The sequence below is a fragment of the Mycteria americana genome, chromosome 3 (assembly GCF_035582795.1).
Source record: "Mycteria americana isolate JAX WOST 10 ecotype Jacksonville Zoo and Gardens chromosome 3, USCA_MyAme_1.0, whole genome shotgun sequence".
In the NCBI taxonomy this organism is placed as follows: Eukaryota; Metazoa; Chordata; class Aves; order Ciconiiformes; family Ciconiidae; genus Mycteria; species Mycteria americana.
In genome coordinates, this window is record NC_134367.1 from 127,669,082 (window position 1) to 127,689,454 (window position 20,373).

General features: G+C 40.9%; 1 long non-coding RNA gene across 1 annotated transcript in view; it reads left to right on the forward strand.

The window, feature by feature from the left end:
* Positions 1–20,373, forward strand: part of LOC142407434 (uncharacterized) — a 180,172-nt gene that overhangs the window by 21,807 nt on the left and 137,992 nt on the right. Inside the window, exon 2 of the long non-coding RNA XR_012774944.1 lies at positions 15,949–16,124. This is a non-coding gene — a long non-coding RNA (uncharacterized LOC142407434). The remainder of the gene's footprint in view (positions 1–15,948; positions 16,125–20,373) is intronic.

Sequence of the window (20,373 nt, forward strand, 5' to 3'; positions counted from 1 at the left end):
GAAAGCTCCTGCCCTAAACCTCTACCCAGGAGTTAGAGATCATCGTATATCTACAACCTGGTCTGCCTTGTTCTGTAGTGCTTAGTAGTCTTGACCAGGGATTTCTGTGCTCAGTTAACCAAAAAATGAGGAAAAAGATATTGCTCATCCCAAAGGTGCTGCCCAGGATATGATTTATAGAACGTGTTATATTTTGATGAGATGTCCTCTGTTGATACCGATACCAGCCCAATCTGTTTTTTGGGCTGGTATCAACCGAAAACGTTTTTTTGACTTGGTATTTTGTGCATAGGAGCAACAAAGGAAAAGCTCTGTTAATCACAGTCAATATGTGCATCTGGCTTTTCTTGGGGTTAGAAGCTGCCTTTCTGAAACACATCTTCCTGTTGAGAAAGGAAGGAAAAATTCTGGTATAAGTACAGCCACGCCTCTAAATTGATTATTCTTGTAGGATTTGCTCATCCTATTTTGGCTGTGTTATAAAACGCAATGGGAGCAATTCCAGCTCAAGCACATCACTCTAGCATCAAGCAGCCCATGATGTCACGAGGAATTCCTTGTCGTAAGGGACGTCCCCCAAGGAGAGTGTTTGCTCTGCTGGAAAATGGCCATCCACCCACACGCTCCGTCTCCACCCAGCTACTCCATCCAAATAACCAAACTAAAGGGAGTGCTTTGACTAATCGAGTGAGTAGGAGTGATGCCATGACAATACAACAGTGTGTCTGCTGTAGACTCTTCTTGATTTACATTTGATTGTTTGCAGTCCTACCCATCTGTAGCCAAAGGCAAGAAGTGATAACCTGTCATGTTATATAAAACCACGTTTGGAAAAAAGTGGAGTAATGCAAGATAAATAACGTATGCTTTCTGAGTCTATTCTTTACAAGCAGTCCTGAATTCATTCCACAAATTGCTGGCTTCTCTTTTTACTGAAGGGTTTCTTTTCAGATAGTTTCCATCTGGAAAAAAAAAAAAAAAAGGAAAAAAAAAGGACATTTGAGTGAATAAAAGCACAGCCTATTGTAATTCAAAAAGAATTACTAAATAAGTGGAGCATTAACACAGTGTCAGGCCCTTAGCAAATGGACAGGAAAGCAAAAGGGTAAGTGGCATCAGTCACTCAGCAGCTGGACAGAAAGACTTCTGCTCAGCTGAGGCAGTAACGCTACCTTAGTTCATGTCGCATGGACCATCTCTGTCTTCTCCTGCCTTTCTGTGGTGGTATGAGGCTGAAAAGTTTGAGCTGGAAACAGCAGAGAATCGTGTCATACAACTTGAAAAGTCCCCCTCTTTTGTTCAATGCATCCTTTGTTCTTCTATAGCTGATTGTCCATCATTTAAGTTATGCAATATAATTAACCTACAGATAAAGCTTATAGTGAAATCTTGTTGGCTTTGTTTAAGCTTGTTTTGTTAGGATGTACATCATATGTACAATGTAGCCTCAGAGGGAGAGGACTTTCCCTCCTATAAGTACGGACATGCAAAAATACAGACTGGAGAAGCCCTTGACAAATGGAGGATGAAATACTCCCACACCTTAAAATTACTTCTAAGAGTCACGCTCTTTTAGGTGAGGTAAATAGTGGAAAGCATGGAAAGTCTTGAGTTCAGTCAGGGGAATGGGAGCCAAGCCTCACCTAAAGGTAAATAGTTGTAAATCCAACTTACTACCGAGCTGTCCCTCTGTTTTGGACTGAGCCCACTTTACCAACAAGCCTAAAAACGTGCATTCTTCTTCTCTCTGAACAGAGAGCATGGTGTAGTGTGACAGCCTGAGGACCTCATTCTCCATGAGGATACCCTGCATGGGCGTTTTCAGATTTAGTCCCCCTGGGTTGAGAGATTTTCTCTAGTGGATCTCTTGCAGTGTGGTTTCCTTTACTCTTCCTTCCCACACTCCATGAGGTGCCTCATCACTGCTGTTCCAGCAGAGCAGTGATGAAAGCGGAGACACACAAATCTGCACTGCTGATGGTCCCATTTCTTCATATGCACTTGTATCCTCCCCAGCTTATTTCATGATGGCTGGCTGTACTGTAAAGCTGCCTGGTGAGCCTTTATCTCTTTGGTGTCATAACTGTAAAATACTAATTAATTATGATAGGAAGGCATGGCTACATGAATTGATGCTGGCAGATGCAAATGAGCTCAACCCATTATTTGAACTTGTTCCAGTCTTATTTGTACATGGTATCACCATGTTAATGCTACCTGCAATCCAAGCAAATCCCTGCTGAGAGACAAGATATTTTAGTTTAAGCACAGCACTGCATGGACATGACTTGCCAGCTCCCAGATTAGACCTAGTTTGCATCTAGCCAATGCAGAGTGCAAAGCCGAAGAGCTGTAATTGTAGACAAAATGGGGGTCTGCGCGCTCATATGCATGTGCATGACAAGTTAAGGTTTAGGATCCCCTGAACCGCGGCTCTGGTGCCAGCTCATGGAAGCCAAGACATCAGCTCATTCGTCTTTGTTTTGAAGTATCAGGTTTCTAATCCTTAGGTCTGAGAAGAAAAGCGTGAAAATGCAAGTTACTTTTAACTGCTACGGAGATACACAGGCAATTCTCACCTGATTCGGTGAACTCCTCAGTCACGACGGCATAACTTCCCTGTGTGGCCGTTCTCGCTCTAAAATTCACATAGGGACTTTTGCTTTAGCTTAACCTCCTCCAAACGGGCTGAGCTAAACCAAAACCCGATCCTTCTGATGCAGGAAGAATTTCATTAGATGTCCATCAAGATAGTTGTAACAGTCTAAATTTACACCTCAAGTTGTTCTGATACAACTGAGTTCTGCAGATTCCTCGCGCGTATTTAGATAGTTTGAAAGCATAGCCATAGGTGTGGGATTGTCCTCTCTGCATGAGAAATGGGTGTTGGCTTCAAAATCCACTGTTCTTGGGGCAGTGCCAAGTCAATCCTAATGGAGTACCAGGTGCACGGTTGTGCGTATGAGCGAACGTATGTGCGTGCGTGTGTAGAGACAAAGCTGAAAATAGGGATGGGCAAAGAATGCAAATAACCCTTGAAAAAGAACTTTGCTTTTGCTTTGTTCAGAGTGAAACCTCACAAATTGCTTAATTTCCACCAAATAATTCTCTGAGAATAAAAACATGATCAATCAGGAGATATTTTGATTTTTCCTTTTAAAAGTTGCATCAGTTTTTTATACTATAACATGTAATGCAAAGCTATTTTCTAATTCTTAGGTATTTCCACCATCCCTTCTTATACACCTCAATGAAATGTATGTGACATCAAAACTATATTTTCTGGTGGTCCTCCTCCTCTTTGAGTGCAACTGCTTTCTAGAGGAAGAAAAGGGCCCCCTGACCCTTCTTCCCATGAGGGGAAAGGGAGAACAAGAGGCCAGCTTCCATCCCAGGGAGGGCAAGGGGGCTGCACATGTCCTGTCTGCACCAGCTAAGGCAGAGCAGTGGACAACCCACCAGAGTTGTTGGTGTTGAGGCACCAGGTGGCACTTTGCTTCTCCACCTGCGGAGGAGAGCGCTTCCCAACAGAGGGAGGCAAAAGATGGAGTGGAGAGCTATTGTTTCAGTGGGAAAGAAGATGTGTGTGGGTGTATAATGAGGGGACTTTACAAATAATTCCTTGGTGATTATTCATTTTGAAGGGACATTCAGTTGCCCTGGAGATATCCCATGGAGTACTTAATTTCTGGAGAAGTTTGGAGAATACAGGATTTTGATTCCAGTGCTTTTTTGTTTCCTGCCCAATGGCAAAAATCATTTTCATAATCTGCCCTGGGGATTGCACTGTGTCTAATACACTGGTTGTGTGCACAACCTAATTTGAAATACAACTTTTTGTTTTGAAACTGAAATTGCTCCAAGTAATAATACCTTCCCTTCAGATTTTCATTTTTCAGAAGTGACCCACCCACTATTGAATAATAAGGCTTGATAACCGTGGTTTCTCAGATAACATGCAATGAGCTGCCAATATTGCTTTGGGACTAAATCAGGAAACCACTGGCTGGTGTTATGGAGGAGTCAGTTATCCAAATGGGATCATCTGCCCTTGAAATCATTTAAATAAGAATGTGGGTTAGAGATCACCTTTTTTGAAGATGTCCTGGATTAATAACGAAATGAGCATACAGATTTAAAGAACAGAACAAAGCACATCCGTTTCCAGGTCAAGAAAAACTGTGTTTCAGTCCAGAGTAAATGAAAATCACACACTTATGTGAAATCCACAATAAAGAAGGTTTATAGTGGAAATATTGACTGACCTTTAACAATAGCAGCGAGGCCAGCTCTGCTGTAACAACAATTGGAAATAACAGGCAGTAGCGTTACAAGGCTATATAGGCTAGGGCAAGGTCTTTTCCTTAATCTAGCCTGAACATTCGAAGAGAAAATCCCAGAGTGGTTGACTGAATCTCATCTTTTTTCCATTAATTGGCCACAGCATAGTACTCTGAAGTTGACAGAAATAACTGCTGTGATATAAGCCCAAGTCTAAGCATTGCCAAAAGACATTTTATTTCAAACCTCTCCAAATTACAGTATAATTTCCTATATAGCTTACCTAAGAGACCAGGAAGTTGTTTGTCCATCTGCTTAGCAAAAGGCTCCTAGCTTTATATGACATGAAACTTCATTTCTCCTATCTGTGGGAAAATGAGGTCAGGGCACTTCCAACTGGGATGAGGATATGGGATGGTAGATTGAGCTTAGAATGATTACAGTGATCCAGTTTTCAGATTCGGGACCCTGGCTGCCACTGTGAGCATCTCCTGGAGACTGCACAGCTGGAAACAAAAAGATCCAGCTCCTGGATCTTCTTGCTCTACAGCTTGCTCTACAACTGAGAAAGGCTCTTCCTTTCCTTTCTCACCAACGTGTGGATGGTGGGAGGAGGCAGAGACAAGCTATGGGGAAAACAGTGTGGTGACAAGTAGCTCTCACACAGTAGGACAATTTGAACCTTATACAGGGGACACAGTTCAGGTCTTTGTTGTATTCCTGGCTCTGGAGTGTGTGATACTGCAGGAGATAAATCAACAGTTCCACTCCTGTACTCCCAAGCTCTTGAAGACAAGGTTGTCTCCAGCTCCGTGGCTGCTGCTCCCTAGCAAAATGGATCTCAGAGCTGCAGCCAACATGCAATTAGTAATGACACTGATGTTCCCTGATTATGATAGAACTTCAGCTCTTTGGTGTGATCTAGATTAGTATCCCTTGCAATAATTTAAAGGCAATACATATGTTTCCATAGCCGGGCTTGCTCATTTTCTGGGAATCTGTTAGGCTGTTCCACTCATCCAGATGTTTAATATTGTTAGTGACCTGCAGCTAAGCCTCTCAGACAATTCTAGTAGGACTCATTCATCTTGTTTCCCCAAGAATATAAAATGCTACATAGTAGGTACCATTCCAAGGGCCAAACTCAGAGGTGGATGTAAGTGAGTTAAATCAAGTTGAAATTCAGAGGCCATCTAGATTAGTGCAATCTACTGCTTTACTTGAAGACCTTTCAATTATATATTGAACATGTGTACTCCCTGAAGTCCTAAACTTACTGAGTTAGACTCTTTCGGATTCACTCAGCCAAATTGAAAGATGTTGTATCCTTTATATTAATTTGTGCATTCATTTCCACTTCCCACAGCTATTTCTGTACCAAAAGCTTCAAAGATACGAGATGTAGTATCCTCTCCCCTAAAATAATTTATACTTCTTTTTGGTTTTATGCAACAATTTAAATTCCCTTAGATGTTGATATGGTCCTTAGCTATAAAGGAGTTTAAGTTAAACATTATCTGAAAGTGATAATGCTAGTGCAATGTGAAGCTTACTATTGTATTGATGTAGTCGGTTCATTATTACTTTAGCAAGGGATCCTTGAAGTAAGAGAGATGGCTTGATCAAACAGATTAAATGCTACATCTCAGCCACCTGTCTTCCAACACTGTCTCCTTCCATCATGAAAAAGTTAAGCCCCTGCAAGTAAAATGAGTTGAGGAGTAAAATATTACGAGGGTTTTGTAAAAGGCAAAAATGAGAGAAATCTGGACTGCATGTATTGCAAAATACTTGAATGTTACATCAAACGTTTGGATCTTAAGTGTTCTTTTGATAGAAAATGAATTGAGAATCTAATGGTTTGAAACTTACGTTAAAAAAGAAAACCAACTGCTTAAATTTTCAAACTTGCATTGTGATTTTGCATGTCTTCATTATTGCTTGGCCATTCTTATGGATGTTAACATGTGATGCTCAGTAGCAGCTGGTCCCTCAGACTCAGAACTTTTTAGTTTGGATACACAGGGCACCACAACAATTAAGACTAGGAATGCTGTCTGTATTTTTAAGAAGTAGAACACTACATTTAATAACACAGCTCACCTTGAGAAAGAAATCCAGAACATCAATGGATAAATATAATGTGATACAGACTATAATGCATGAGAGTTTATGTCAAAAAGATAATTCTTGCAGGAAGCTGGATTGTGTTCTTAATACAGTTTTAGAAATTACTACTCAATCACTGCAAATATTAGTAACACTGAACATCAGTAATGAAGTTCCAGGTTTTTTGAAAAACCATGTGCATGTACTTTTTCAGCTGTAGATGTAACTTTTAGACTGAGCAATGAGTTTAAATCAAATCAGAATAAAATAAGCTGAGAATTGACTATTAAACTTCATACACTGATATTCTCTCTTCAGTATTTATTGCAATATTTTCCAGGTCTTTTCTCTAACAACCTAGGCATGGTATCAACTTTTCTCTTTTTTTCTTGTGGGTGCTTGAGCATCTTTAAGATAAGACACCATTTCCAAAGGACCAATGAATTATATAAATTTAATATATTACCATAGAACACACAGTGGTGGTAGGTGTATCGTAGAGAAAAACAGTCTTGGTTGCATACTGGGATTATATAGATATATACACACACATACATACAAACAAACATATATATATAAAAGAAATATTCTCTGAGTAAAGTCTTCCAACGTCACAAAATAAATGCCATATTTTTCAGATCAACACCTGTTGCACAAGTATTGACAATTTATGTAACTCCCATAGGCTTTCACTAGTAAGATATAAGAGTAAATGGAAATGATTTGTCTGATTCCAGTCGTTCCAGCTACCTTGCTTGAAGGCAAGCCAGAAATATTGAGAAAAGAGAATTATTCTGGGCATTTCAACTTCTTGCCAGAATCAAGAAGGTGAATAGATATAGGAATTTGAGATAAAAGCAAGACAAATTTAATTCTTCTGACCATGCAGTTCTGTTCCAAGTTTAGGGCACAGATTTAAAATACTCTGTTGCCTGAACTCTTACGTCCCCGTCCCTGGAAGGCAGCTGTTCTCTGCATTGCAGTTTAAAAAAAAAATAAAAAGAATTGAACTGGCAGTAGTTTACTCATTCAGATCCTTTGCTATCCTAGTCACTTTGGTAGCAGGATTGTCATTCGGGTGCTATATGAGTGCTGAGTCTTTTTACATACGAGAAAAGTAATAGCTGGAAGGAATTCACACAGCTCTAAACGTATTTGATGTTGAAATCTCTCAGCTCTGTCCAACTGGGCTAAACACAGAAGAGAAATCTGAAATGGGATCCAGTGTTCACCCTTAAAAGGTGCAAAATAAAACTTCTGGTCCAAGAAAACATATACAAAGGTAATATAGTATTTCTGTGCTTTCCTACGCTTCTAATCCTGGATCGTGCATAAAAGTCATCAGCGGCCCGGATCTCTGTATCTGCCTATGCAGCTGGAAAAGTAGATGAATTAGCTTGAATAAAATCAGGGATAATCCAAACTGAGATCAAAACTGATCTGAGATTAAAGGAGAGTGGGCAATTCATTGTTAGTCTTTTTGAGCACCTCTTAACTTTTTGACCTGGACACGATTGCACTATTTCTTCAAAAAGCAGGAAGTACAAGATAAACCTCACATGAAAACCTCTTCCTCTGCAATTTCTAACCTGATTTTGTTGACAAACCATATGTATACATTCTGACTTGGAAATGTCAAAAGGTTTATTTTTCAGTCAAAATGTTTCAACATTTCAGACTAAAAAAAATGTTCTGAACTTTTGATTCTGTGCAGAAAAAGCTCTGGACGTTTAATCTCGATTTGAAATGAAAATCGTAATTTCCTGAGGTGGACATCTTGATTATTATTTTTTTTATCAGCTCTATTTGATGCTTTATTGCACTACTGTCCCTTAGATGTGCACTCTCAAATTTCTGCCAGCCTTTCAGCTCACGCATCTGCTTAGTGTTGTGCAAATGCAGGTTCGACATGTCGTGTTGGGTGACTACTCAGTTTTGTGAATAGTCACATAAATAATAGGCAGCTGAAAGGCTGCTGTCAGGCTGACTGAGCATCTAGCCGGTAACTGAGGTTTAAAAGATGCCAAAGAGTCCTAAAAACTTGCATGTGTTTAAGCTGATTCTGATCTAATTTATACCTGTTTATAAAAGCTTTAACTCCAGTTATATTTATTCAGTTATTCTAGATTTACATTACCATAAAAGAGACAAGGATTTGACCTATTTCTTTTCTTCCTTGTTTAAACAGAAACTACGCTCTCTTCCTTCTGGATGGGACAGGTTACTTTCTGACTTGATTAAACTGGTTGTGTTTGGATTGAGGGGAAGTCTACATTTCCATGACTGGGTACTTGGGGTATTTTTAGCAGTCTACCCACAGAAGCAGGCCTCTTGAGCAATAGGCTGAAGTCTGGGATAATTAGACAGTGCTGAGGATCCCTCCTCCAGGATCACTCCGGCTAGCTGAATGTCAGCGTGGGCGATCAGCGCTACGCTGTCGTAACAGCAGTGGAGACGTGTTAATTAGGGCCTTCAGATCTAATCTTTCTGGAAGGACATCCTTTTCTTTGTAAAAACCCTTTCTGTAAACGACCTGGGTTTGGCAGCTTGGATTCATCATTTGTGGCTGACTTCAAAGTGGGGGAGACGGCACTGTGCATTTAATAATACGATCTACAGGGCATGGGCTGGACAGGGAGTACTGAGATGGCAGGAGAGGAAAGGCCTTTGCTACGGTGCGCTTGCAATAGGGACGATCTTCAGCAAGCAAACGCTGCTGTAAACATTTAGGACGGAATGGGTGATGTGCCAACAGGGTTTGTGAGTGATATAAAAGGTGCACGCTCAGCTTTTGGCTCTGATTAACGTGTGCAAGAGATATAGGCAATCAATTGCTGTCATGTTAATATTAATTAATGAGCAGCAATGCCTAGCTCACAGTGTCTGATAGTGGAGACCTGTTAATTCACTTGCTCCCAAGGTTTGCTTTAGCAGATGGAAAAGGATTGTTTTACCATATTTTCAATGGCAATTCAAGTCTATTTTTATCTCTCTTTTGGCTTGCATGAAAGGAGACTGCCACCTGTTTTTTGCAGGTTGTTTTCAGCACTGCAAGTCAGATTAAAAATTGGCGTAGTTAGTGCTTTATGGAAAATGAATTTGCTGCTCTAGCACAGAATAATGGAAGTATCCAGGGCCAATGCTGGCGACCGGCCCTCTGTAGTTGTGTGAACTCTGGCTCCAGCAATCTCTTCTGGGTTATCAGAATCCCCACTGCTGGCAGCACCGTCTGCTCCATAGGCTGCTCCTGCCTCCTGGTTTTGACATGAAGTGCAAGAGAATGGGTCAGCTGGGTTACAGTTTGCATGGCTCCATTTGGTACTGACTTAAATGTCTGGGAGAGTAAGGATGATTTAGCGGAAGATCTAGAGAGTTGTAATGCCTTCTGGGAACATTAAACTTTTTAGGCAGACAGCCTTTAACAGGGAGTTACTCACTTTCGATCTCACTGGGGTTTAGCAGTGTCTGGTTTTAGGGTTTATCATTCTCCACTCTCTATGTTAGTGTGGACTGTATCTTTCTGGTATGAATAGCCCTTAGTTTTCCTTGCCTACCGCGGCCCTGACCTGGACATCTCTGAAACGTCGTCACCAAGGCAGCCCAGTGGAAAGCTGTGTTTTGCTTCAGCCTGTGTAAGTCAGAAGGGCCCAAGTTCATATCTCCTTCCACAGCCTCAGGTAGGTGGCCACCTTCTCCAGCTGCTCGTAGAGCTCCTCAATATGCCACTTGAGAAATTTAAGAGCAAAAACAAGCCTTCAAAGAGTCTTATGATGTTCTTCCCTGAATCAGGAGCTCTTATAGTCAGCTGAGAGGTTCACAGCGTCTCTAAGATGTATTTAGATCCTTTTCTCTCTTTCAGCTTGCTTTCTCACTGATTTGGTAGGTGTTACATATGACTGTATTTACAAGCACCTGACTCAGAGCTCCTTTTATTCATCACCAGGAACTCCACCAGAAGAGCTACGTCAGAGCTCGGCAGTGATGTTATTTATTCTGGCTTCTCTCATGGTGACTTTCTGGGTGGGTTTTTTTGTTTGTTTTTTATTTTTTACTATTCAATTGTTAGGCTCTTTTCTCAATTTCTACTTCTGGATCTACTGAAGAAGTATGAGCTCCCATATAGTATGGGTTTTAGGCCCTCTTGCACTAATTAACTTGTAACTTCATCTTCAATTTTGCCTAAATTTGGTACTTATTTTACTGTAAACACCCATTTGTTCCACTGGGTAGCACAGCTCTCTGAACATCTGGGAGTCATCATGTGTCACGAATGACATGATGTATCCTCACTCGTAGACCAGCACAATGCTAGATCTGATGGATGGAAGAAATGTGTCAGGGTGAAGATTAATATACACTTTGGTTTGTGACTTGTGACTCACAGGGTAAACTTCGTTCTCTCTTTGATGGTACGAATCCAAGATCTGCTTTTTTCCTCTCCCATTTTGGTCCTGGTTTATAACACAGAAACTTGCACTAATGAGACTAGAGCTTTTGCTAGCTGGATCAGAACCCTTCACTTCTGTCTGGACCAACACGTCTAAATAAATCCTCTCTTTGTACACCACAGCTGTGCACAAGGCTCTCTTCTGGAGGTGGTTTGCTACCCTTAGGCTGGGTAACCAACGAGAACTTGGTAATATTTGCTCCTTGCTGTGCCTTTGGAAGTGTACATGGCACAATAGCCTCTTTGAGTGCCCTCTGGCTGGAGGATTAAAGAACAAGCTCTTCTAACAAAACAGGACAACACAAAGGCATCAATATTTGATTTCCCCATTAAAGTTTCATACTGATATCTCTTTAAAATCCCTGTTTGTTCATCGTCCCTGCACACCCACGCTTCAGCAACATCATGAAAAGGCCCCTTGGGAAGCAGCAGGATGGTATCTTAACGGAAGGGTTGTAACTTAGCTTCCTAACACATGTAGAGATACAGGTGATGTTGTAAGAAGCATATTTTTACAAGCATAACTGATACAGTGGGAAAGAAAACATACAATTTCTGGGTGCAGAAGCACTTCTTCAGGCACACTAGATCTAGGCAGGGTTTTTTGCTGCTGTCCCTGGTTGCCTGTCAGTTGTACCATGAAGCAGATTCATGGCACCTCCTTCAAGAGCTATTCATATCTATTGTCTTGGGAGAAGAACAACCTGGAATATGAATCAAAGCCACTCATGAGAGCAGTGGCCACTCGTGCATGCACACATGGGCTATCCTCTGCCCAGGACACCACGGGTCCAAGTAGAAAAGGGATTTTATTTTTTTTTCTGGTTAGTGAAAAGACATTAAGCTCCAAGTACATCTTGTGGGGAAGTAGAGAAGGCAGCCAGGGAGAGCCTACAGGCAGGGCTAGAGCTTAAAGAAAGCCTGGAGTTTCAGCCGTTTGTCCCCAGACTGGCTTGAGCAAGGGCTCCAGTCTGGCCAGTGGCAGCACCAGCAGCAATGGGGAAAGTCAGTGCTGGGTCCCCTTTACGTTTCACACAGAACAGAAATTAGGGACTGAGACACAATATAAGGGCTATGCAAAGCTGAGAGCTGCAGAGTGCAGAAACAGGTGCAGAAACATTCATAAATTTCTAGATAGAAGCTCTGGGAATGTGAAAAGGTCACTGTCTTCAGTTATACTTAGGGTTTTTTTCCTTTTTTCTTTTTTTTTTTCCCCCCATTCTTTTATATCTTTTACCTGGAGCCCTGGATTTTTCTGATTTAACTTTTTAAAGCAGATTTCCCTTTCTAGGAACTGCATTAACTCTGCTTTCAGCCTGCTGGATCACTATTCATTATTACATATTTGGTGAGCAGCGAGCAGGAAAAAAAATTAAGAAATTATTAGAGACTGTTCAGAGTTGGAACTGTTGTGATGGTCATTAGAAGGGAAATGTGGCATTTTGTCTGTGAAGTTTGTCAGAATGAGGCCAGAGACAAGTGAGCAATAATGAGGCTCTTGAAACCGGTCTGCAGGTGCGTAGTGGTAAAATAATAGGCAGGTGCAGAGAGCTAGTCTTTAATCAGAGTCTTGGCAGGGATCTTGTTCAGGGTCTGCCGTGTTTGGCTTCTGTGCAAAGGAAAAAATTCAGTGGCAAAGGACTGAAATGCAAACTGCAACTTAGGCTTGTGCACCGCAGAAGATTCAGGGTTTTTTTTCTATTTTCTTTTCAATACACTACCGTCTTAGAAAGCTGAAGGCTTGTTCCTTGTAGCAGGAATAAATGAGTACGGCTCCTTGTCTTTCTGAGGATAGCTGGCTCTAATCTAGAGTTGAATGCATATGTCAACATTTTCCATAAGTACTGCAACTTAAAAAAAAAAGTTTTCAGAGAAATTTGCTTTAGCAACAGTTGTGATTTATTTTGGGTTCCTTACCAGTAAGTATTTGAGCAGGTGAGGTAACCTTTGTGTCTCGTTCAAGGACTATGCAAGGTCCTAGACAGCCTTGGAAATGATTGGAAAAAAGGTAATTTTCACATCACAAAATTGCAGTGTTTTGTTTAACAAGCGTGTACTAAATTAGGACAAAGAGTAAAACTATTGGTATCTTCTGTGTTCTGGGAAAAGTGAAGGGGAAATAAGTATGTGGCAAGAAAAGATTGTGTCATGGGAGATACCGGGGACTAAGCATGCAACTGGTCCAGAACTGCATTTCCTACAAGGCATCTTTGTGTCTGAGGATGCACCTCTGATTCTTGAGCTGAAGCAAGCAGCACTTCTTCCTGACCTCCCTAGCAGAGCTGTCCCACCACTTCCAATCTTTCCTCCGAAAAATGTTAACCCTCTCTCTTTCCCCTCTCAACTGCCTCCTTTCACCCTGGATAGAATTCCAGTTTCAAACAAGGAAAAGTTTTGTTTGCAACCAGGGCAATGAGGAAATGAACATTAGCTCAAATCATAGGCTCCCGTGCCAAAAATTCAGAACATACTGAAAAAAATCTGTACCTATAGCTTGTGTGTCCGGCCAAAACTAACCATCCCAGCTCTACAGCTGAATTTCAGCCACCACAGCCCAGACATACTGGCTGTGGTGAACTTTCAGACAATAACTACTTTTAGCTATTACTATTCACAAAAATTTAATTAGTGACTGCTCATTTTAAGACAACTGCAAGTCAGCTGTTGACAATTTGTAAAGAGAAGAATGATGAATTACCCTATTCATTTTTTCAGCCCAATCTCCATAGCATGTTACAGTCTGCTGCCTTCAAGCACCAAACCTGGAGCCTCTGCTGCAACAGCAACTTGTCTTTGTTGACCTGAAGGTTCAGAGGCAGGACCTATGAAGGATGATGTGCAAAAATTTGTCACATATATAGCACTGTCACAGAGCCCCTCTTTGGATGCTCTCCATTTCCATCAGATTTTTCCATGAGTCCACAAGGTTTTGTTAGTGAAGCTCCGTAGTTCAGCTGTTCACAACTCCCTACATCTTGACTCCACTACACTACTTGGTGACCTGACAACACTAGGACTTTTAAACCAGACATTTTCCCTTCCTCGCTCACTTGTGGGTGTCTTCAGAGTCTTCTAAAGATGGATGTCATGATGGTTTGTGTGTGCTATTGTATTCAGTCATCCAAGGGGGCGATGCCGTTTCTTGCCATGGGGAATGACTAGGGTTGAACCCCCCCAGCTTGCTGTGAAGCAGGACCCAGGACCCAAGACTTTCACAGTGGCTAAACTTCCTTAACTGGCAACCTGTCAGGTACTCGGTGTGAACTTTCTCTCTGCTACATTCAGCTTTGAGGAGGGCGTGCTGCAAGCTGGGGCAAAACTAATGTGGCTATCTGATCGACAGAGAAGATCTACAGCTCTACACCCATCCATATGGGCACAAACCTCACCACATGCCTTGCACGGGGGATTCTTGGAGGTGCTGTGAATCGGTCTAAGCGGCAGGTAGCTCAGACCCCCTACATCTTTAAGCCCAAAGGGCACTGCAGGAATCTTCTGTGTGGTCTAGCCTCTATGACATTAGTAGGGCTTGTACTTGTCCTGCTGGCTTGTTTGCAGTAAGACCTGTGTGGTCTTCGAAGTGCTCTTTGAAGTTAACGCAGAGTCACGAGGAGACAATTAAGATGAGCTCAGAGAGGCTGATTTCAGGTGAAGCTAGAACATTCGGGAGTAGAACTGGTCGCGGTGCTTGCTGCACGTATCATGCACAAAAGATAGAAAACACATGATAAATTACAGCCATGCCTGAAAAGTAGTGTGTAAAAATACTTTAGCTGAGATTAAATTTCCGCTAACAAACACCTCTCAGAGGCAGAGAAATAAAAGCTTGGAGTACCTACACCTGAACTATACCAGGCTACTGTGTGCTTGCAATGCTTTTGGGGCAAGAAAAGGAGTGTGAATATCCAGCAAGGCTGGAATCTAAAATCTTTGACTAGTTTTGATTTCTTCACATTCAGCTGGTTAGAGTGTGATACACATTTGCAGATCCCTCCTCTGCTCCAGAATTTCTGGCATCTGCTGGGAAAGTCATTCATCTTCTCCACGTCTCAGTGTTTCATATTAGATGAGGATGTCAGCACCACAGTGGGCCAGAAACTCTGAGGTGCTCACACTGAGGTTATGGGAGCTACAGAAATGTTAAATACTGTGGTTTGTATTATTTTTCTGTTGCTAAGGTGAATGTAATCATCAGTCATATCAGTACTCAATTTAAGTATACAGTAAATGACAATCACTCTTCACAAGAATACTTCCAGTAGGGCCAGCTTGTGATGGGCTCTCAGTTCTCTCTATTGCTCTATCCTGATACTGTATCATGTTTCATAGATCCCATTGGATCAAAGTAGTTCCTTGGCAAACTTAAGGGAAGGGAAATTTGGATGTCAGAAGAAAGGTAAAAGGTGTGTGTGCAGCAGGGGGAGAAGCAGAAGCTATTTTCTAACGAGGTTTGATGATAGCAGCAGAAAGGAAGCCACTTTATTCTGAGAATAGTATTGTAAGGATGCTGGTCCTGCAGTTTCAGGCAGAGAAACACTTGAAGGGGTTAAGATAAAATGGGATTGTTCGGCACACTTTCTACAGACAACCAAAAGGAAAGAGGAAAGTTAGCAGTGGCTCTTGAACTTTGCCAGTGTGCAACTTAGTTACAAACAAGGGGAAAACCACTTCTATAGCTATCCCATGTGGATTTAGGAGAGCTGGTCAAAAATATACAACTTAGACTCCATGAAGCTTCTGATCCATGTTTATGAGGATAAATTAAAGAGTCTACAGAAAACGGCCTTTCCTATGAAAGTGGACATACAACATTTTCCTCCATTGCTACTCTTCTCTAATCTGTCTGATAACCCTCTCTCTAAAGGCTGCCTCTCCTACCATGCTGTACAGAGCATATATGAGTGTGGAAAGCCATTTTTTTCCTCATGAGTGCAAAGTGAAAGCTTCTATTATAGATGGCTTTGTAAGGTAACTTCAAGAAATGACAGCAAGTATTAATAAAATATGCTTAATTTGGTATTAGCATAAATGCAAAGCCAAGTAATATTATCAGTATCAAGGCTGGAACAGTTCCAGCACATGCTCTTCACATCTCTGTTTATCTCTTTCAGGTGATCTCAAAGGAGAGTGCTCAGGGGGAATTCAGGGACCAGAGGTTTAATGGTTGCAGTTTTATAGTCTTTATCAGACCATCAAGGCTGTAATCGAAAGATAGGAGTAATCACTTCCAAGAGTTCTGTCATCTCAATCAACCTTTGAGGGAAAAATCTTCACAAGAGAGCCTCTGGTAAGTCTATGAATTAATCCAGATTTGGAGAATGTTATATAATTTGTGTTATGATAACACCTGCAAGCTCTAGTCATGGATCAGGAATTTTCTGTGATAAATACTCTAAGAAAGCAAAATGAGAATAAAGTCCTTTTCCCAAAACCAACCAACCAACCAACCCAAAAGGGCGGTGTGTTATCTAGGCCATTTCTCATATGTGTTTGTTGCACAGCTTGATTACGGTAAGCTCATATGATGTGTAGAGTCAACCTCATCTTTGCAGGGAGCTAGAAACTCTGGAAATCGGGATAATCACAGTCTTTTCCTGTGGAACAGAGGACTTGGAGAATGTACATGTCTCTAGGTGGTTGGATTAAGAGGGAAGCAGTCATTGGGACTAGAGATGATTGGTCATTAGCAATGTCTGTCTTTAAACCTCCTTTCCTAACAACGTGTACTAAGCACTGTTACGTGATGAATACTCATTGTGGACCCTAGTACAATAACCATTAATCTGTAGATTTAATTCATTTCCATCTGTTTATCTAATTTAGTGGGAAGAGGTTGGAAAGATGTTAGAAAGAGGAGCACGGCGGGGTGTCTGTGGACTTGCAACCCTGGCCATTAATGTTGTACTGGAGCACTTTTGGAAATCCAGTCCTTCCTCAGCTGCAGAGTTCAGAGCTGAGTTGCTGCGACTCTGTCCCTGATTGTCTAAAATAGAACATGAGCTAATTTGAGTTGTGGCCAGCAGCAGCAGAGAGGGAAAAGGCATTTCAAAGGATCAGTCCCGCTCAAGCGTTATCTGTGATTATGTACTACATCCCATGTATTAGCCATCCGAAACAGATGTCTGCTCCTATCGGAACTGTCCACATCGATAGCGAGGTTGCTGTGGGAGCATGCTTACTGTGCGCTTGGCTGGGTATTGCACATCTGGTCAAGGTCTTGAGCTTTATTTCTCTTTCGCCTGATTTGGGACTTCAGAAGCATATACTCAGTATTAAGCCAAAGGCTGTCTTTGTTCCATGAGGCTGCCCCAGCTGGAACCTGTTGCTGGTTGACACAGATCTTATATTGAGACTATTATATTCTTTGGCATATTACACTGCGTTTACATCTTTTAATTCACCCCAGTAAACAGATGGGTTGTTTTAAGAACCATGTGTAAGAGCTTTCATTAAAACCATTACAGGACACCAGATGGGGGTGCAGAATAGAGAGCAACAGGGCTGCTTGCTACCATGTTGGACTTCTTGTGACATGTTCAGAAGTGCACAGCTCTTCTTGCCACTCAACTTGTCTACTTTCCTGCATTGTGGTGACCCAAACATTTCTGGGTTTGAGTTATATTTCTTTGCAGCAGTTGCAGGTTTTGCCAAACAGGGTGAAATGCATCTGGATTTCTTCATCTGAGTTTTCCAGATCACATCATTTCTTAATTACGCTTGCTATGGCAAATATGATTTCGGAAGGGGTGTTTTATGACAAAGAAATGTCAAATGAAATGAAAATGAAAGTTTTTTCCCCAAGAAGTTCACTCTTAAGTTTGCTTTTAAGTAAACAAACAAGAAAGGAATTGGCTGAGGATTTTCAGTGCCAGAGTAACTTAAGAGACAAGACTCATCAAAGAAACAGTGTCACTGAGGTATTCTCAAGTATACTAGCATCTTAAGTTCACTAGCGTCTAGAGAGTATGCCAATGGTCTTAAAAAAGAGAGTGGTATATTTCAAAAAGGACGTAGATTAGTGAATCCAGTAAATCTTGACATATTTGGTTTAGATGTTTAACTGAAACAGATTAAAAAAATCTCTGATCTGTAGGGTTTGGGCTGGAAGTCTTGTGAACTAGATTCTCCTGTTAGGTGTTCCTCCTGCCACAACAGTTTCTGAGAGATCGCCAAAATCTTTGCGAAAGTGTGTCAGTAGTTGTGTTTTTTAAAAAATAATGAATCTGACATCTACCAGAGTGAATCCGATAGTTAATTAATAGTATTTGTTATAATACTTGTGCTGAATAACAGAATTCCTAAAAAAAATGAGGTTCAGGACCACAGGGGTCACCTTTCACAAATAGATTTAGGCCACATCTAGAAATATCAAAGCAGTTCATTTCTGTCAGATGTCAATCTTTCCTGTAGGTTAAAACACAGTATTTTGCTTCAATATTATCAAAAGATCATATGTAATCTTTTATTTTGAAATTATTTTTACTTGAAAAATGATGTCAACTTTAAGAGGTTTTCACAAGGGTTAAGTAACCTGAAAGGAAACTAAATAAAACAATCGAGGCTCTGAACATGAATTTAACATTTTTTCTGAGTGGAAAAAATACTATGTTTTGGTTCAACAACTGAACCCCCAAAATCTGTTGTAGCCCAAGGATAGCATGGCTATGGTTTCTTACATCTACAAATACTTGCTTCAGATTTTTTTATAACTTCATAATAAAATGTTTCATTGTATCTTATTTTAATTTATCCATCTAATTGATGGATAATACAATCACTTGTTTATGTTGAATTTTGCAGATTCTGTAAATTAAACCTTTTCTATCTGAGAAGAGAAAAAATAAGAATTTCTATTGAACATCCCTATCACAAATAAAATTTGAGTAGTTCAGCATTCAATGGAACTGGAATTCTGTAATTTTTTTTAGCTGAAATTCTGTTCTTGGGATAGGGATGAAATACTGAGATTCTTAAAATCAAAATATCCTGGTTTTGTTTGTTGATTTGACTGAAAAGTGATTAACTTTCAATCCTGTGAACATTAATCTGTATTTAGCCATACATATTTAGGGGCATGACATGTCTTAAGGCAGCTTGAGAGTCTGATCAACTCATTCTTTCCTGTGTGTGGTTCACTGGCTGGTCTTTCCCCTATGTACCCGCACCCAACGGATTTGTGTGACACCTAACATCAGAGTTAACCATCCCTGTGTAGCCTCATGGGAGGCAAAGTGCTCTGTGGATTCCAGTCTGGTAGGAAGAGAAGTATTTAAATACCTGTCATTATAGATCTGCAATTTAATAAATCAGTGAACTTTTAGGTTTTAGCTTTAAATGAAAATCTCTAGCGCATTTCAGAAGCTTACAATACTGAACTATGTGACTTTTTCTAAAGATAAAACTTCAGCTCTAGCAGTCACCTGTTTTGCCTGTCAGACTGTTTTAACTGTTTTTATAACTCTAGATGCTCTCTCCTTGCTACATTATCTGAAATTCCTGTCTTCAGACTAGTCCTGGCAGTGTGAACTGAGAGAGTCCCAGCTGCTCTCTCCCCAGGAGCACATCAGTGGAGATCCACATCCACAGGAGCAAGCCCGTAAACACAAAGGCTAGCACGCAAACCTTACCTCCTGGTGAACTTTGCCATTTGCTAATTTATCCCTGTTCTAAGTTTTCTCTTGTGTTTGTCTTTTTCTACGATATCTTCCTGTAAAGCCTGTGTGGGCTAGCTTCTAGTTCCTGTTCAGTGCAGTCTTCTAATACAGCAGTTTCACCTCCAGCTTCGAACGTAAATCAGCAGAAAAGTCCCACAGGTTCCTTGCGTTCTGTTAGGGGAAGGAAGGAGGAATAGTGCAGATATCGAGCTAATGCTATCAAGCTGCCTAAAGCGAGAGAAGAGATTGATAAGAGAAAGCATTGTATTTATGGTTTCTGGCATATAGCATAGCACAAGTCCTATTTGAATTCTTCAGAAATTAGTATCAGATGACTGAGGAACTTCTGGCATATTTGAATCTTAAGTGGTTACAGATAGTTTTGCTCAGACTTTCCTTTGGTTGTTTTATGTGCTACTTCTTTCTATTTGTTTGAAGGCAGGTTGGGAGAGTCTACAAATTCTCAGGAGAGTGGAAAAAAATCCTGCTCTCACTGAGGTTGAATGGCATCAGGGAGGCAGATCTACCTGACATCAGTGGTAGCCTCCCTTGTATGCATGCATGTGTGTCTGTCTAAGCTCATGCAGAGACATTTAATTTGCCTGTGTGACTACTCAGACTGACGTTGCCTTTACTTTCCAAATACGTGAGCCTGACCTTGCTGCCACCGTGAGGTGTATGTGGTAGACACCTGGTCAGGTAAAGGGTCAACTTCAAATTAACATAGTTTTTGTCTTCAGAAATGGGTTATTGTATGAAACACCTAAATGAATACTTTAGAGTAGAGAAAATGAAAAACGTAAAATAAAAATGACTTTTAGAAAATGTAAGGCATCGTTGTGATCAGAGCACCATGAAAAGCATGGTGCAAAGGGTGCCCCA